This window comes from Aythya ferina (genome assembly GCF_964211825.1).
Source record: "Aythya ferina genome assembly, chromosome: 1".
NCBI classification, from domain to species: domain Eukaryota; kingdom Metazoa; phylum Chordata; class Aves; order Anseriformes; family Anatidae; genus Aythya; species Aythya ferina.
Genome location: NC_140296.1, coordinates 13,070,516 through 13,084,772, shown reverse-complemented (window position 1 = coordinate 13,084,772; position 14,257 = coordinate 13,070,516).

Genomic DNA, 14,257 nt, shown 5'->3' with positions numbered 1-14,257 from the left:
ATCTTTGTCCATGAGACAAAAATAAATCAGTATCAACTTTTGGACTGTGTTCCACTATTTTCTTCAAAATGCCATATGGAAAATTTACACACTAGTCTCTGTTGTGTCTATTCTCGTTGATTTCAGAATATTCTGTCCCCTTGTCTTTTTCATGGCATTTGGCCCATGCAATTAACTGGTTAAGAAAAAAAATCCTCCAAGTAACCTTACATTCCAGAAGCGTTATCTTTAAAATAAATCTGCATTTATGGTAAGATCATATTTTTCAAAATTTTACTTTTTAATGCCACCCATTTTAAACCAGAATTTAATCTGTATAAACCCAAAAGCATGGTTCTCATGCAAGAAATCCTGAGTCAGTCTGATAACCAACAAATAGAAGTCAAAATGTTGGGAAGAAATATTATTCATGAGGAGCCTGATTCTCCAGCAAAACCCCACTGTTGGATGCATCTCTCACACTTATTTAAATACAACAGAGCAAAACAAAGACAAGTTTTGTCACAGGGTATTCATTAAGAAAGTAAATTTGTTCACTTTCACAGATCTGAGTGACTTTCTTATTTTACTAGATAAAGTAAGATAATACTAGATAAGTGCTACCTAAGGAGATATGATTATGATGGTATTATTCAATACCTTCAAAACATTGCACGAACATAGTTTTGAAGTCTAACACAATTCAGTGTAGAGATTTATCCAGAATTAGAATAGATTTTTTCAGCACTAAAGTCCATCAAAGTTCCCTTATCTATCAGATAGTGATAGATAAGTTCCCTTATCTATCACTTTGCAGTCACATAAGGAAATGCAACACATTTGTAACTGTAACTCTGCCACCTTTGTCACATTATTGTTCTTGGAGTTTTATTATTCTACGTATTTCTACCTTAACCGTCATTATATTTTACTATTTGTCTCTCAGAAGTCTCAATTGTTGGACTAATATGAAAGGCTGAAAGCTCCTGAAAGTCATTTTTCCTTGAAAATTAAGTATTGTGTACTGAATAGAGCTGACCATCCAATTTCTGTTTTATTTGTTTGGTTGTGCTGCCATCAAGAAAGGTATTCACCATCTCCCCTGTTACTCCAGCTCCTCAATATGAGAGGGACAGAAAGACAAGCCTTTTTCTAAAAGTAGGAAAGGACAAAAAGCCTTCTCTAAACATAGGTAGTAAGAAAGATTTACTATTTTCTCTAAACATTACTTTAAAATCACTGTATCCCTACAGCATCATAGTTTCTTTATTTCCTTAAATTTTGCATACAGCTAACATTCTGCACATCTGCCATAAAGTGAGAGCAGCTGAGGTAGATTTTTGTATGAAGTGACAATTCTCCTCCCTTGGTAATCACATAGAGATGCATGCTTTTAACAGATGTTAAACAGGGACCTGTTGAATGGATCAGATTTAAGTCATGTAGTCCCCCACATGAGCAGCCTGCCAGCCAGCTGGATCTGTATTTCCCTTATTAACACCAAAATAAAAACTGCACTTTTTATGTGTTTCGCTAGAGACGTGCTGTTTTGCACATGGACCATAACTGAGAGTAAAAATTTTGTGTTTTAAATATTATTTTAGTTAAAAGTTGACAGAGCTCTATTACATCTCTGATTACTTTTTCCATTAAAAGAAAAAGGAAAAATAAATAAATAAAAAATTAATTTCCCAGGCTGGTGTACCATATTTTTGATCTGAAGTTGTACTAGTAATATTATGTTCTGCTACATCAATAGAGTAATAAAACATGACTGAAATATCCAGACAAAGCAATGAAATTAGCCATAAAATGGGGTTTTCTTAACAAAAAAAAAAAAAAAAAAAAAAAAAAAGAGCAAAAATGACTCTATAGTTTTGTAATTATAACACAACTTCATATCTGAGCATCCGTTAAAACAAATTAACAGAATGTCTTCACTTAAAAAATATATATATACTGGCATCATGGGATTTTTTCATGCTTGGCCTGTAGTAGTAATTGCTGTGATTACATTACTTCATGCTGACGGCAATTCAAGACTTTATATTTGAGAATCTTATTGTACTTTATAAATACTTCTATATATAACTACTATATATAACTTGTATATATATATATATAACAATACTTCTGAATACAATACTCAAAAAATGCATAACATATATATGCATGTGTGTATATGTATATACATATAAAGATGACATACAGAGGGACAAAATGTCTCTCCAATGCCATCTACACTGAACCTAACAGCTACCATCCAACAGAGTTTTGTAGTGAAATTTCAGCCCTACTGATGAAATGTAAATACATTTCATACATATAATGTAATAATGTAATATATGTAAATTCATTTCATACACATAGCTTATTCTAATTCTGAGGAATTTTACTGACAAGCAACTTAATTTTACCATGTGTGTGCTCTTCTATAGTGCAGTAACTTTTCCATTTGTGGAAGCGTTCCTAATTCTGATATATCTCAAAGTTGTGGTTTGTCTAGATGAAGCAAAAAGGTATATAAACCTCGATAAACACCACGGTTTAACAAGTTTTGGTTAGTAAGAATATGTAAATTGTATATTCCAAATTCCATGTAACAGCCTTTGTTGATATTTATTAGCCCAGACCTAGCATTCTGCTCATTGTCTTCAGCACAAACTAAAGGTGAAGAATACTGTAGTGGGTTTACATGGCAAGGTTTTGGTAGAGGGGGGCTGTAAGGGTGGCTTCTGAGAGAAGAATCCAGAAGCTTCTCCATGTTAGATAAGGGCCGGTTTCAGCAGGCTCCAAAGGGACCCATCGCTGGCCAGAGACTAGCCAAAAAGCAATGTTGTTTGAGCCTCTGTGAGACCAAATTTAAGAAAAGGAAAAACAAACAAATAAACAAACAACAACTGCTGTGCTTAAGCAGCTGGGAGAGAAAGCAGTGAGATACAGCCTTGCAGACACCAAGGTCAGTGAAGAAGGGAGAGGGAGTGCTCCAGGCACCGGAGCAGAAGTTCCCCTGCAGCCTGTGGTGAGGCCTCTGGTGGAGCAGGCTGTCCCCCTGCAGCCCATGGGTCCCACATAGAGCAGATCTCCACGCTGCAGCCCCCCCATGGGTGGAGGAGCCCCCGGTGGGGCAGGTGGATGTGGCCTGGAGGAGGCTGCGGCCCATGGAGAGCCCCCGCAGGAGCAGGCCCCGGGCTAGAGCTGCAGCCTGTGGAGAGGAGCCCACGCAGGAGCAGGGGCCTGGGGGGAGCTGCCGCTCACCTGTGGGGGACCTGTGCTGGAGCAGTTTGCTCCTGGAGGATGGACCCCATGTTATGGAGCCATGTGGGAGCAGTTCTTGAAGAGCTGCAGCCTGTGGGCAGCCCCTGCAGGCTCAGTTCGGGAAGGACGGCATCCCGTGGGAGGGACCCCACGGGAAGCAGGGGCAGAGAGGGACCGTGAAGGAGCAGTGGAGACAAAGTGCTATAGACTGACTGCAGCCCCCATTCCCCCGTTCCCATGTGCTACTCAGGGAGAGGAGGGGGAATAAGGTGGGTAGAGGGAAGGTGGTTTTGGTTTCTTTCCTTTGTTTCTCACTTTTCTATCTTTTTAGTTATAGGCAATAAAACTTACTGTCTCCCTACTCCAAGTTTGTTTTACCTGTCATGATAATTTTTGAGTGATGTCCCCATCCTTACCTCAAACCTTGAGCCCTTTGCATTGCATTTTCTCCCACTTTCCCTTGAGGAGGGGGAGTGAGTGAGCAGCTGTGGTGGATCTCGGATGCCCACCCAAGTAAAAGTACCACAGATGCTTAGGTACATTTGGAATGCAAATATGATACGAACTTCTCACATCACATACAGTAAATTTGTATGAAAGGATAATTCTTTCATTTGGTTGAATATATGGACTAACCTGGAGAGTGACTAGTTCCAAGCCATTGCACCTTGTCACAGAAGGGTGTACAAAATATTTAAACCTTGCCTCCCAAAACTAGTGGTAGAAATTAAGGAGTAATTTACTGTCTGGAGAAAGGATGATAAATGATGTTGGAAAAAAATAAATGTATTAAACCTAGGAAGGGCAAATTAGAGACCATCTGAAAGATTTATCTGCACATATACGATGACAGAATTGATAGAAAATAACAGTTTTATTTTATTTTATTTTATTTTATTTTATTTTATTTTATTTTTATTTCTTTATTTTCTTCTTCAGAAGGCATCATAGTCTGATCAGAATGTCATGAACACCCCACATCACTCTACCCTAACCCCCCTACAAATGTGGGGTACAGTAATAATTTGGTTTGGAGAAAGAAAGAGATCTCCATACTTCTCACATACTTTTCATGGTTTTATACTGGGATGTTTTTATTTAATGTCTTTGCTGCTGGCTTGAATGAGAGAATGAAGTTTGTGGTATTGAATTGGGGGAAGTTGGCAGAAACATTTTAAAGTAAAGCAAAACAGAATGCAACATCTTGCGCAGGCTGGAGACATTGGTTAGCAAAGAGCTGAACAGAAAAGGATTTAGGTGTCCCGGTGGACAAGTTGAATGTTATTTGTTATTGTGTCCTTGCATAAATGATGAACAACTGTATATTAGCAAGAGAAAGGTTGCAGTCAGCAGATGAAAAGTGATACTTCTCTCTTTTGCAGCATCCAAAGCGTTGTACCTAATTTTGAGCAACCCAGTACTATGGGGAAAAAAAAAAAAAAAGAAAAAAAAAGATATCATTGGTCCAGTGCAAGGCCACCAAGGTGTTTAGGAGTCTGGAACACAGATTGTACAAGGAGAGGCTAAGGGAAGTGGGTTTGTCTATACAGAACACAGAAGACAAAAATGAGCTGTTTTCAGTTACCTATCAGGATAGACTCCAGAGAAGATGGAGCCAGGTTCTTCCTGGAGGTGCACAGTTAAGATTTTACACTGAATGGACATGAAATGCAACAAATTCTGTATGAATGTTAGAAAAAAAATAATCACAATATGAGAGGATAAATACTACACAACATATCTCAGAGAGGCCAATTAACCTTCATCCTTGGAAATATTTAATGCTCAATTATGTTCTGAAGTTGAAATTTAATATAGTTTGGAGGCTGCCTATGCTCTGAATGGGAGGTTGGATCAGATGACCTTCAGAAACAGAATCACAGAATCACAGAATTGTCTAGGTTGGAAGGGACCTCAAGATCATCGAGTCCAACCTCTGACCTAACACTAACAAGTCCTCCACTAAACCATATCATTAAGTTCAACATCTAAAACACCTTGCAAGCTAAACTACAAACATAATCTATGATTTTTTGAAGTTATATTATCAGGGTCCATCATTCCATCATAGATTTCTGACTTTTCTTATGTGTCCCCTTCCAAGTAAAATCTTAATTTTTAATATAAACTATTTTCCTGCTACAGTGGAAATTAAAATATTGAATTTATGTAATAAATTTCATTATATACCTTAAATGTTTTGCACAACAGGAATTAAAGAGCCAGGCAAATATTTCCAGTGCTGTGCTTTCTGTGTCAATCTGTCTATGTGAATATTCTGTAAGATATACCTCTCTGAGCCCTAGATAAAATTATCCACTAAGAAGAGCAGGAAACAGTATAGCACAAGTTTATTCTGGACATTTTTTTTTTAACCCTTTAAAAAATATATTTATTTATTTTATTTTTCTGTCAAGATAAAAGAATGAAGAGAGGCACAGTATCACTGGCTTATTCCCATCTTAAAGGATTATTTTTCCAGGTGTCCTTCAGTTTTATTTTAGAACATTTTCATAGATGACAGGATCAAAAAGCTATTGCGTTGTAGAATCCATCCTGTGTCTTTTCTCTAATCTTTAGATTTTTATATGTCAGTAAAAGTTCTACGGAAGAAATTCACAAATAAATTTTATTCCCTAATACAGATTTTATCTAGTGTAAAAACAGTGAAGGGCTCTATTTCTTTTACTGAATTTAAGTGATAACACTTTTTCTTTTATTTTAGTTTATCATTCAGATAGCAAGTGGTTCAGTGAGCTCAACTCAGAGAAAGTCCAAAAATACAATCAAACATCAATAATTTATTTATTAGATAATAAGTTCAATTTGGGGAATATTTCCATATATTCTGTTTTTAAACAACATCCATTTTCTTACCAAAGACAGAAAAAGAAACATTAAATCCAGAATATCGAATGTTGTGATATGGTTATTGGTGTTCAGTTGGTTGTTGTTGTTTTTTAAGTTTTATTTATATATTTATTTATATTTATTTCTCTCCCTAGGACTTATTTCTCCCACCTGCTCAAATTGTCTACACACATTAAATGTAGAAAATAGCTTCCTTTAAACTCTACCTCTTCCCAAATTTCATGCAGCACACGGGGATGTTACAGACACATACAGTGTTTATGCTTTAAGAAGATGGTGAAGAACAGACCACTATCCTGTATTTCAACAAAAATATAAGTTCATGACACTGACTTGAAGATGAGTGTCATTACTCAAGTTAAAGCACAGTATAGTGGCCTGTAATATGTTATGTCCTGAGTACTATTGGTCATAGGCTGTTGTTATGGTCAACAGGTAATACAGTGACTGGTGAGCTGAGAGCTCCTCTTTAATCATGGTGTTCTGGATTTACTCTTATCTCTTTTTGCAGGCCATCATCAATCTGTGGATTGACCACAGTCTGTGAATCTATGCTGTATTTTCTGCTTCTCGTACTATGATTTTCTGTGTTGTTACTTGGTGAAAACATCAGTTTCAGCAATTGGAAAAAGAAGCAGGATGTTAATTACCCTTCCAGTCTATTTACCAAAAATGTGGAAGTATATCATTCACTTTTATAACTCACACAACTTTTAGAGGCCTTTTATACTTTAAGCAAGGGTATTCAGTAAAGTTGTTTCCTTCTGGTAAAATCCCCACATGGATCATTGTAGCCTGCCTACCCAAATTTCCAATTCACTTTCAAATGTATGAGTCACTGTTGAGTACATATTTTGAGTCCTGGTATTCTATCAAAATTATACCAACAGAACTGCATCCTTCACTTTCTGCCTTATATAACATCCTCATAGGCACACTCAGAAAGTGTGGGATAGATGAGTGGACAGTGAGGTGGATTGAGAACTGGCTGGATAGCAGAGATCAGAGGGTTGTACTCAGCAGCGCAGGGCCTTGTTGGAGGCCTGTAGCTAGCAGTGTCCCCCAGGGGTCAGTACTGGGTCCAGCCTTATTCAACATCCATCAGTGACCTGGATGATGGAATAGTGTACCATCAGCAAGTTTCCTGATGACACAAAGCTGAGGTGCAGCTCATACATCACAGGCCTGTGCTGCTGTTCAGAGAGACCTGGCCAGGATGGCCAGCTGGGTGGAGAGGAACCTCACGAAGTTCAACAAAGGCAAGTGCAGGGTCCTACACCTAGAGAGGAATAACCCCATTGATCAGCACAGTTTGGAAAGCAGCTCTGTGGAGAAGAACCTGGGAGTCCTGGTGGACAGCAGTTTAACCATGAGCTGGCAATGTGCTCCTGTGGCCAAGAAGTGGTATTCTGGGGTGCAGGGTTGCCAGCAGGTCGAAGGAATTGATCTTTCCCTTCTACTCAGCTCTCACCAGAGCTGCGTCTGTTTCTGGGCTCCCCAGTAGATGGGCATGGAGCTACTGGAACAAGTCTAGCAGAGGGCTACTGTGATGATTAGGTGACTTGGGCATCTGTAAAATGAGGAGAGGCTGAAAGAGATGAGTGTTTCTCCTGGAGAAGAGAAGACTGAGAGGGGATCTTATCAATGTGCATAAATGTTGAGAGGATGGGATCAGACTCTCTTCAGTGGAGCCCAGTGACAGGACAAGAGGCAATGGGCACAAACTGGAACACAGCTGAAGTTCCAGCTGAATATGAGAAAACACTTCTGTGAAAAAAAAAAAAAATCACTATGAGGGTGACAGAGCACTGGAGCAGGTTGCTCAGAGAGGCCATGGAGTCTCCTTCTCTGAAGAAAAAACCCATCTGGATGTGATCATGTGCAGCATGCTGTAGGTGATCCTCCTTGGAAGGGGAGTTGGACTAGGTGATCTCCAGAGGCTCTTTCCAACCTCAACCACTCTGTGATATTCTATGATATTTTCTGTGCACTGTTGTGTCCTGATGAGTAATGTTTAGAACAGTGCAGTATGGAACATAGCTTGTTCTTCATTAAATGATGCTTGAGTTTCAATCCAGAGGTGTAAGTCTATGATCGGTGGAAACAAGTTCTGAAATATGAAAGCATGTAAAAATAGCTAATTCTTTTAGAAGGACAGGAACATATCATATAAATTAAATATACCTCAAAACAAACAAATCCACAAATACACAAAAAACACAAAACAAACAAAAGCAAACAAACAAAACCATAACAGTACAGTGTGCAGAACTATATAAAAGAAATTTTTGTGGTTGTTTTGTCACTGAACTTTAATTAAAGTTGTTCTGGTGACTCATATGAAACTGTTTATCATGCAAATGATATGACTATCTTGTGTTAGGATTCAGTCACAGGCTGTGCAGATGCAAAGTCTACAGGTATTTTGTAAGTAGGTTCCATATCTTTAGAGGTATTAGGAGTTCCAAAAAGTATTTTTGTTGTTTTTTATTTTTTCTTTAATAATACTATCTTAATTGTGTTGCAGTTCTTAACTGGAAACTCAAAAATGTTATTTGATTGCTATAAACCTAATCCTGAACTCTTGATAAGACTCAAATACATTAGTGTGGAAAAAAAAATCTACAAAATGACTATGAAAGCAATGGTGTTTGTTTTTTTTCTCTCTCTCTCTTTTTTTTTTTAGGAAATGTGTAGACTGATTCTGAGTGTTACAGATCTTTTTTTATTTTTATTTTTTATTTCATGATGGAAACTTGCATAACAAAAAGACAAAGAAAAACTAATATGTTTTTTTAAAAAAGTTTAATAGATTTTTGAGCTATATGCTGAGAGTTGGCTTTAAGCCATCATATCTACATCTTAGTAAATGACAACAACAGAGAAGGAAATGTCTACATATGCCTAAACTGTTATCATCTTTGGTAGTGGACCCCACATTTCATTCTCTTAATGTTCCATGGATGCTAATGCAGTCATCTATCATGTATGGTGCATCAAAAAACATGTTCCAGAAATAGTGTATGGAGATATTGGTACTGTGTGGTACCAAGGGGAATACATCAAACAGTGAGACAAATCTTTCTAACTCTTTGAGACTCTAATCTTATCGTATGAGAGCCCTACCAAACAATTGAATAATAGACCATGAATTGGGAAACTGACTCATGTCTGTTTATCATTCTTATGAGTAGTCAATTACTGTGAAACATGTGGGTTGTTGTAAGTCAAGTGCACATGTGGAAGGGAGCAAGGGAGCTGTGAAAGCATGCTGCAGTTCACTTCCACAGACCACAGTGTCACAGATGGAGATGTGATATACAACCAGACTTTATACCTGGTGTGGTTATAATAGCAAACTACTACTTAGTTTGCTTTCTGTGGTGTCATTTTTCAGATAATCAACCAATTTCTATGAAGAGACATAGCATAATACTCAGTTGTGGCACCATGTATGGAGACAGTCTTTGCAATTATTATTGTCTGGTGTTAACACAGTGTCTTCATTCAGTATTTTCGTATTTAATAAGAAGATATTCTGTGAGAAAAGTATCTTCTTTGTTATACTTTTATTTTAAATGTTTTTGTCTTGTCTTTTACAGAAGACTAGAATTTTTTCTTTAAAAATAAAAAAGAAAAAACATACCTAAACATATGATATGAGCTAAGTCAGTAGGCATTATTAGATTACTAAACAAAGACTATGCTGATTAAGTGAATTTTTAAAGAAATTTGCATGGTGACACCCTTTAATATATCCTTCAAGCTAGATAGCAAATCTAAAAATCCCTCCTCCCCTTCCTTCCTAGTATTGTCGACCCCTCCACCCTGCTGATAACAGATAAGCAACCATATTTGCGCTCAAGTATATATGTATATATTTTGGTCCTCTAGAGGTTTATGAAAAGAATAGAAAAGGATACATTTATTTTTAACTTAAGGTCTTCTCTGGCGTTTATGAAAAGAATAGAAAAGGATACATTTATTTTTAACTTAAGGTCTTCTCTGGCAAGGATAGAATCTGGGGTTTTGTTTCATGATCTTTTGAATTCTCTTACTCCATTGACTATATGCACTTAAAGTGCATAAAAGATTGATTTTGTGAACAATGATTTTGAATAGGTGGGGTACTGGGTAATGTGCGGTATATTCAGACCTTGTGGACATTTTTAATCTGTTTTAAAGGAGACATATATGTAGACTGTATTACTTTCTTAGAAACCTTGCTTTGCTCTTTTTCATCAAAATACAAAACAGGTCATTCAAGACAAAACTATGAATTTGTCCTTTTGTGTCAGGTGAAGAAGTAGAAGATAACAGGAGTGGGCACTTCAGTAAAATTTGCTTTGAGGATTTTATGTATTTAATTATTTATTTATTTAAAAGTATGCTCTAAGTAGCTTTGCAAATTATTTGACTATTATTTTACATTTTGGTTTTCTTATGAAATAATAATATGGTGAACTGTTTGATGCACTGTTACTCCCTTCCTCATTACCTTTTCATACATCATTCAGCTTTTATATGCAAGATAGTGAAGAAAAAAAAATGTAGTCAGGAGTTGGTGCTGATGGATGACAGTGATTTAAGACCTGGTTCCACCTCTTTACACAATTCACCATAGTTTTTATTATCATAAGCAATAACTTTGAGATCAGGAAGAAGGCGGACTTCTGTCACAGGTATCATAGCTCCAGAAACAAAAGTTTCACTCTCATTCTCAAAAGCAAAATACCAGCAGTCAACTTAATTAGCAGAGGGAAAATACAGTTCATTTAAATGTATTCACTGGAATAAAAACTGAAATGATAGAATAGTCTGGTTGCTTAGAACAATTACATTAATATTACAATCCGCCTTGCTTGGTAGTATTTCTACATAATACTTCCTGTGAGTGAAATGTGAGGTTCAACACGGCTAATTGCCAGGTCCTTGCACTTTCGCCACAACAACCCCACATAACACTACAGGCTTGGGGCAGAGTGGCTGGAAAGCAGTGCACAGGAAAAAGATCTGGGAGTGTTGGTTGATGCTCGCCTGAACATGAGCCGACAGTGTGCCCAGGTGGTCAAGAAGGCCAACGGCATCCTGGATTGAATCAGGAACAGTGTAGCCAGCAAGACCAGGGGGGTGATTGTTCCCCTGTACTCTGCTCTTGTAAGGCTGCACCTTAAGCACTGTGTTCAGTTTTGGGTTCCTCACTACAAGGACACCGAGGCCCTGGAGTGTGTCCAGTGAAGGGCTATGAAGCTGGTGATGGATCTGGAACACATGTCCTATAAGGGGAGGCTAAGGGAACGGGGGTTGTTTAGTCTGGAGAAGAGGAGGATTGGGGGAGACATGATTGCTCTCTACAACTACCTGAAAGGAAGGTATGGAGAGCCAGGGGGTCAGCCTCTTCTCACAGGCAGATAGTGATAAGACTAGAGGAAATGGCCTCAAGTTGCACCAGGGGAGGTTTAGGTTAGAGATTAGAAGACCTTTCTTCTCAAAAAGAGTAGCCAGGCATTGGAACAGGTTGCCCAAGGAGGTGGTGGAGTCACCATCCCCAGGGGTGTTCAAGGAAAGGTTGGACCTGGTGCTTAGGGACGTGGTTTAGTGGGTGACATTAGTGGTAGAGGGATAGTTGGACCAGATGATCTTGAAGGTCTCTTTCAACCTTAATGATCCTATGGTTCTATGATTCTATATCCACTGGAAATCTCTAATGTCTAGCAGAAAAAAAAATACAAATACCTAAACTGTTGTAATAGCCAAGGCAAGAGAAGGTAGTATGAATCAGTGCAGGTCCTTGCCATTCTAAGATTCTAAGATTTTAAAATATTCCATTCTATGGATAATTGGGTAGAGTAAATTCACAGATAACGTGAAACTCATAGGAGTGGCTTATTCAGGAGAGGTCCATGTTGCCATCCAGACAGGCTGCAGAGGTATGATGAAATGAATCTTAACTAGGATAAATTCATAGTTCTGCACCTTGGGATGAAAATCCCCTCTACCCAGCTTTGGTGAGGCCACAGCTGTAGTACTGTGTCTAATTTTGGGCACAACAGTACAAGATACTCTGGACATACTATGAGGGGTCCAACAGAGGGCTACCAAGATGATCAAAGGACTGGAGAACCTCTCCTGTGAGGAGAATCTTAGAAAGTTGGGACTGTTCAGCCTGGAGAAAAGGAGGCTCAGCGGGGATGTCATCAATGCCTATAAATACCCAAAGGAAGAGTACACAGAGGACGGAACCATACTCTTTTCAATGGCATACAGAAACAGAACAAGAGGCAATGAGCATGAGTGAATATAAGACACCTGTCATGGTTCTGCTCGAGTGGGCAGCCGAGCTCCACCACAGCCGCTCTCTCACTCCCCCTCCTCAAAGAGGAATGGGGAGAAAATATGTGAAAAGGGCTCAAGGGTTGAGATAAGGACGAGAAAATCATGCAATAATTATTGTAACGGGCAAAACAGACTCAGCATAAGAAGATAGTAAGATTTATTGCTCATTAGAATCATAGAATCATAGAATATCCTGAGTTGGAAGGGACCCTTAAGGATCATCAAGTCCAACTCTTGACACCGCACAGGTCTACCCAAAAGTTCAGACCATGTGCCTAAGTGCACAGTCCAATCTCTTCTTAAATTCAGACAGGCTCCGTGCAGTGACCACTTCCCTGGGGAGCCTGTTCCAGTGTGCAACCACCCTCTCTGTGAAGAACCCCCTCCTGATGTCAAGCCTAAATTTCCTCTGCCTCAGCTTAACCCCGTTCCCGCGGGTCCTGTCACTGGTGTTAATGGAGAAAAGGTCTCCTGCCTCTCGACACCCCCTTATGAGGAAGCTGTAGACTGTGATGATGTCTCCCCTCAGCCTCCTCTTCTCCAGGCTGAACAGGCCCAGTGACCTCAGCCGTTCTTCGTACGTCTTCCCCTCCAGGCCTTTCACCATCTTCGTAGCCCTCCTCTGGACACTCTCCAACAGTTTCATGTCCTTTTTATACTGTGGTGCCCAGAACTGCACACAGTACTCGAGGTGAGGCCGCACCAGCACAGAGTAGAGTGGGACAATCACCTCCCTTGACCTACTAGCAATGCCGTGCTTGATGCACCCCAGGACACGGTTGGCCCTCCTGGCTGCCAGGGCACACTGCTGGCTCATATTCAACTTGCTGTCTACCACGACCCCCAGATCCCTCTCTTCTAGGCTGCTCTCCAGCGTCTCGTCGCCCAGTCTGTACATGCAGCCAGGGTTTCCCCGTCCCAGGTGCAGGACCCGGCACTTGCTCTTATTGAACTTCATGCGGTTGGTGATCGCCCAGCTCTCCAACCTATCCAGATCCCTCTGCAAGGCCTTTCCACCCTCATTCGAGTCCACAACTCCTCCAAGTTTGGTGTCATCAGCAAACTTGCTCAAAATACCCTCTATTCCTACATCCAGATCGTTTATAAAAATATTGAAAAGTACCGGCCCTAAAATGGAGCCTTGAGGGACCCCACTGGTGACCGCCCGCCAGCCTGACGCAGCCCCATTTACCATAACCCTTTGGGCCCTGCCCGTTAGCCAATTGCTCACCCATCATATGATGTTTTTATTTAGCTGTATGGTGGACATTTTGTCCAGTAGGATCCTATGGGAAACCGTGTCAAAAGCCTTGCTGAAGTCCAAAAAAATCACATCAGCTGGTTTCCCTTGGTCCACCATACGGGTGATCTTATCATAAAAGGAAATCAGGTTAGTTAGGCAGGACCTACCCTTCACAAACCCATGCTGGCTGGGACCAATGACTGCTTTGTCCCCCAGGTGCGCCTCAATAAGTTCGAGAACCATCTTCTCCATGATTTTACCAGGCACTGACGTGAGACTGACAGGCCTGTAATTGCTAGGGTCTTCTTTCTGACCCTTCTTGAAAATCGGCACAACATTTGCCAGCTTCCAGTCTACCGGGACCTCTCCAAATTCCCAGGATCATTGAAAAATAATTGAGAGAGGTTCCGCGATGACATCCGCCAGCTCTTTCAGCACCCGGGGATGAATCCCATCCGGACCCATGGACTTGTAGGGATCCAGGTGGAGTAGCAAATCCCGCACACGTTCAGGGTAGGTTGGGAGTTTGTCATCCCCACCGTCCTGGTCCTCCAGCTCAGGGCACCCTGG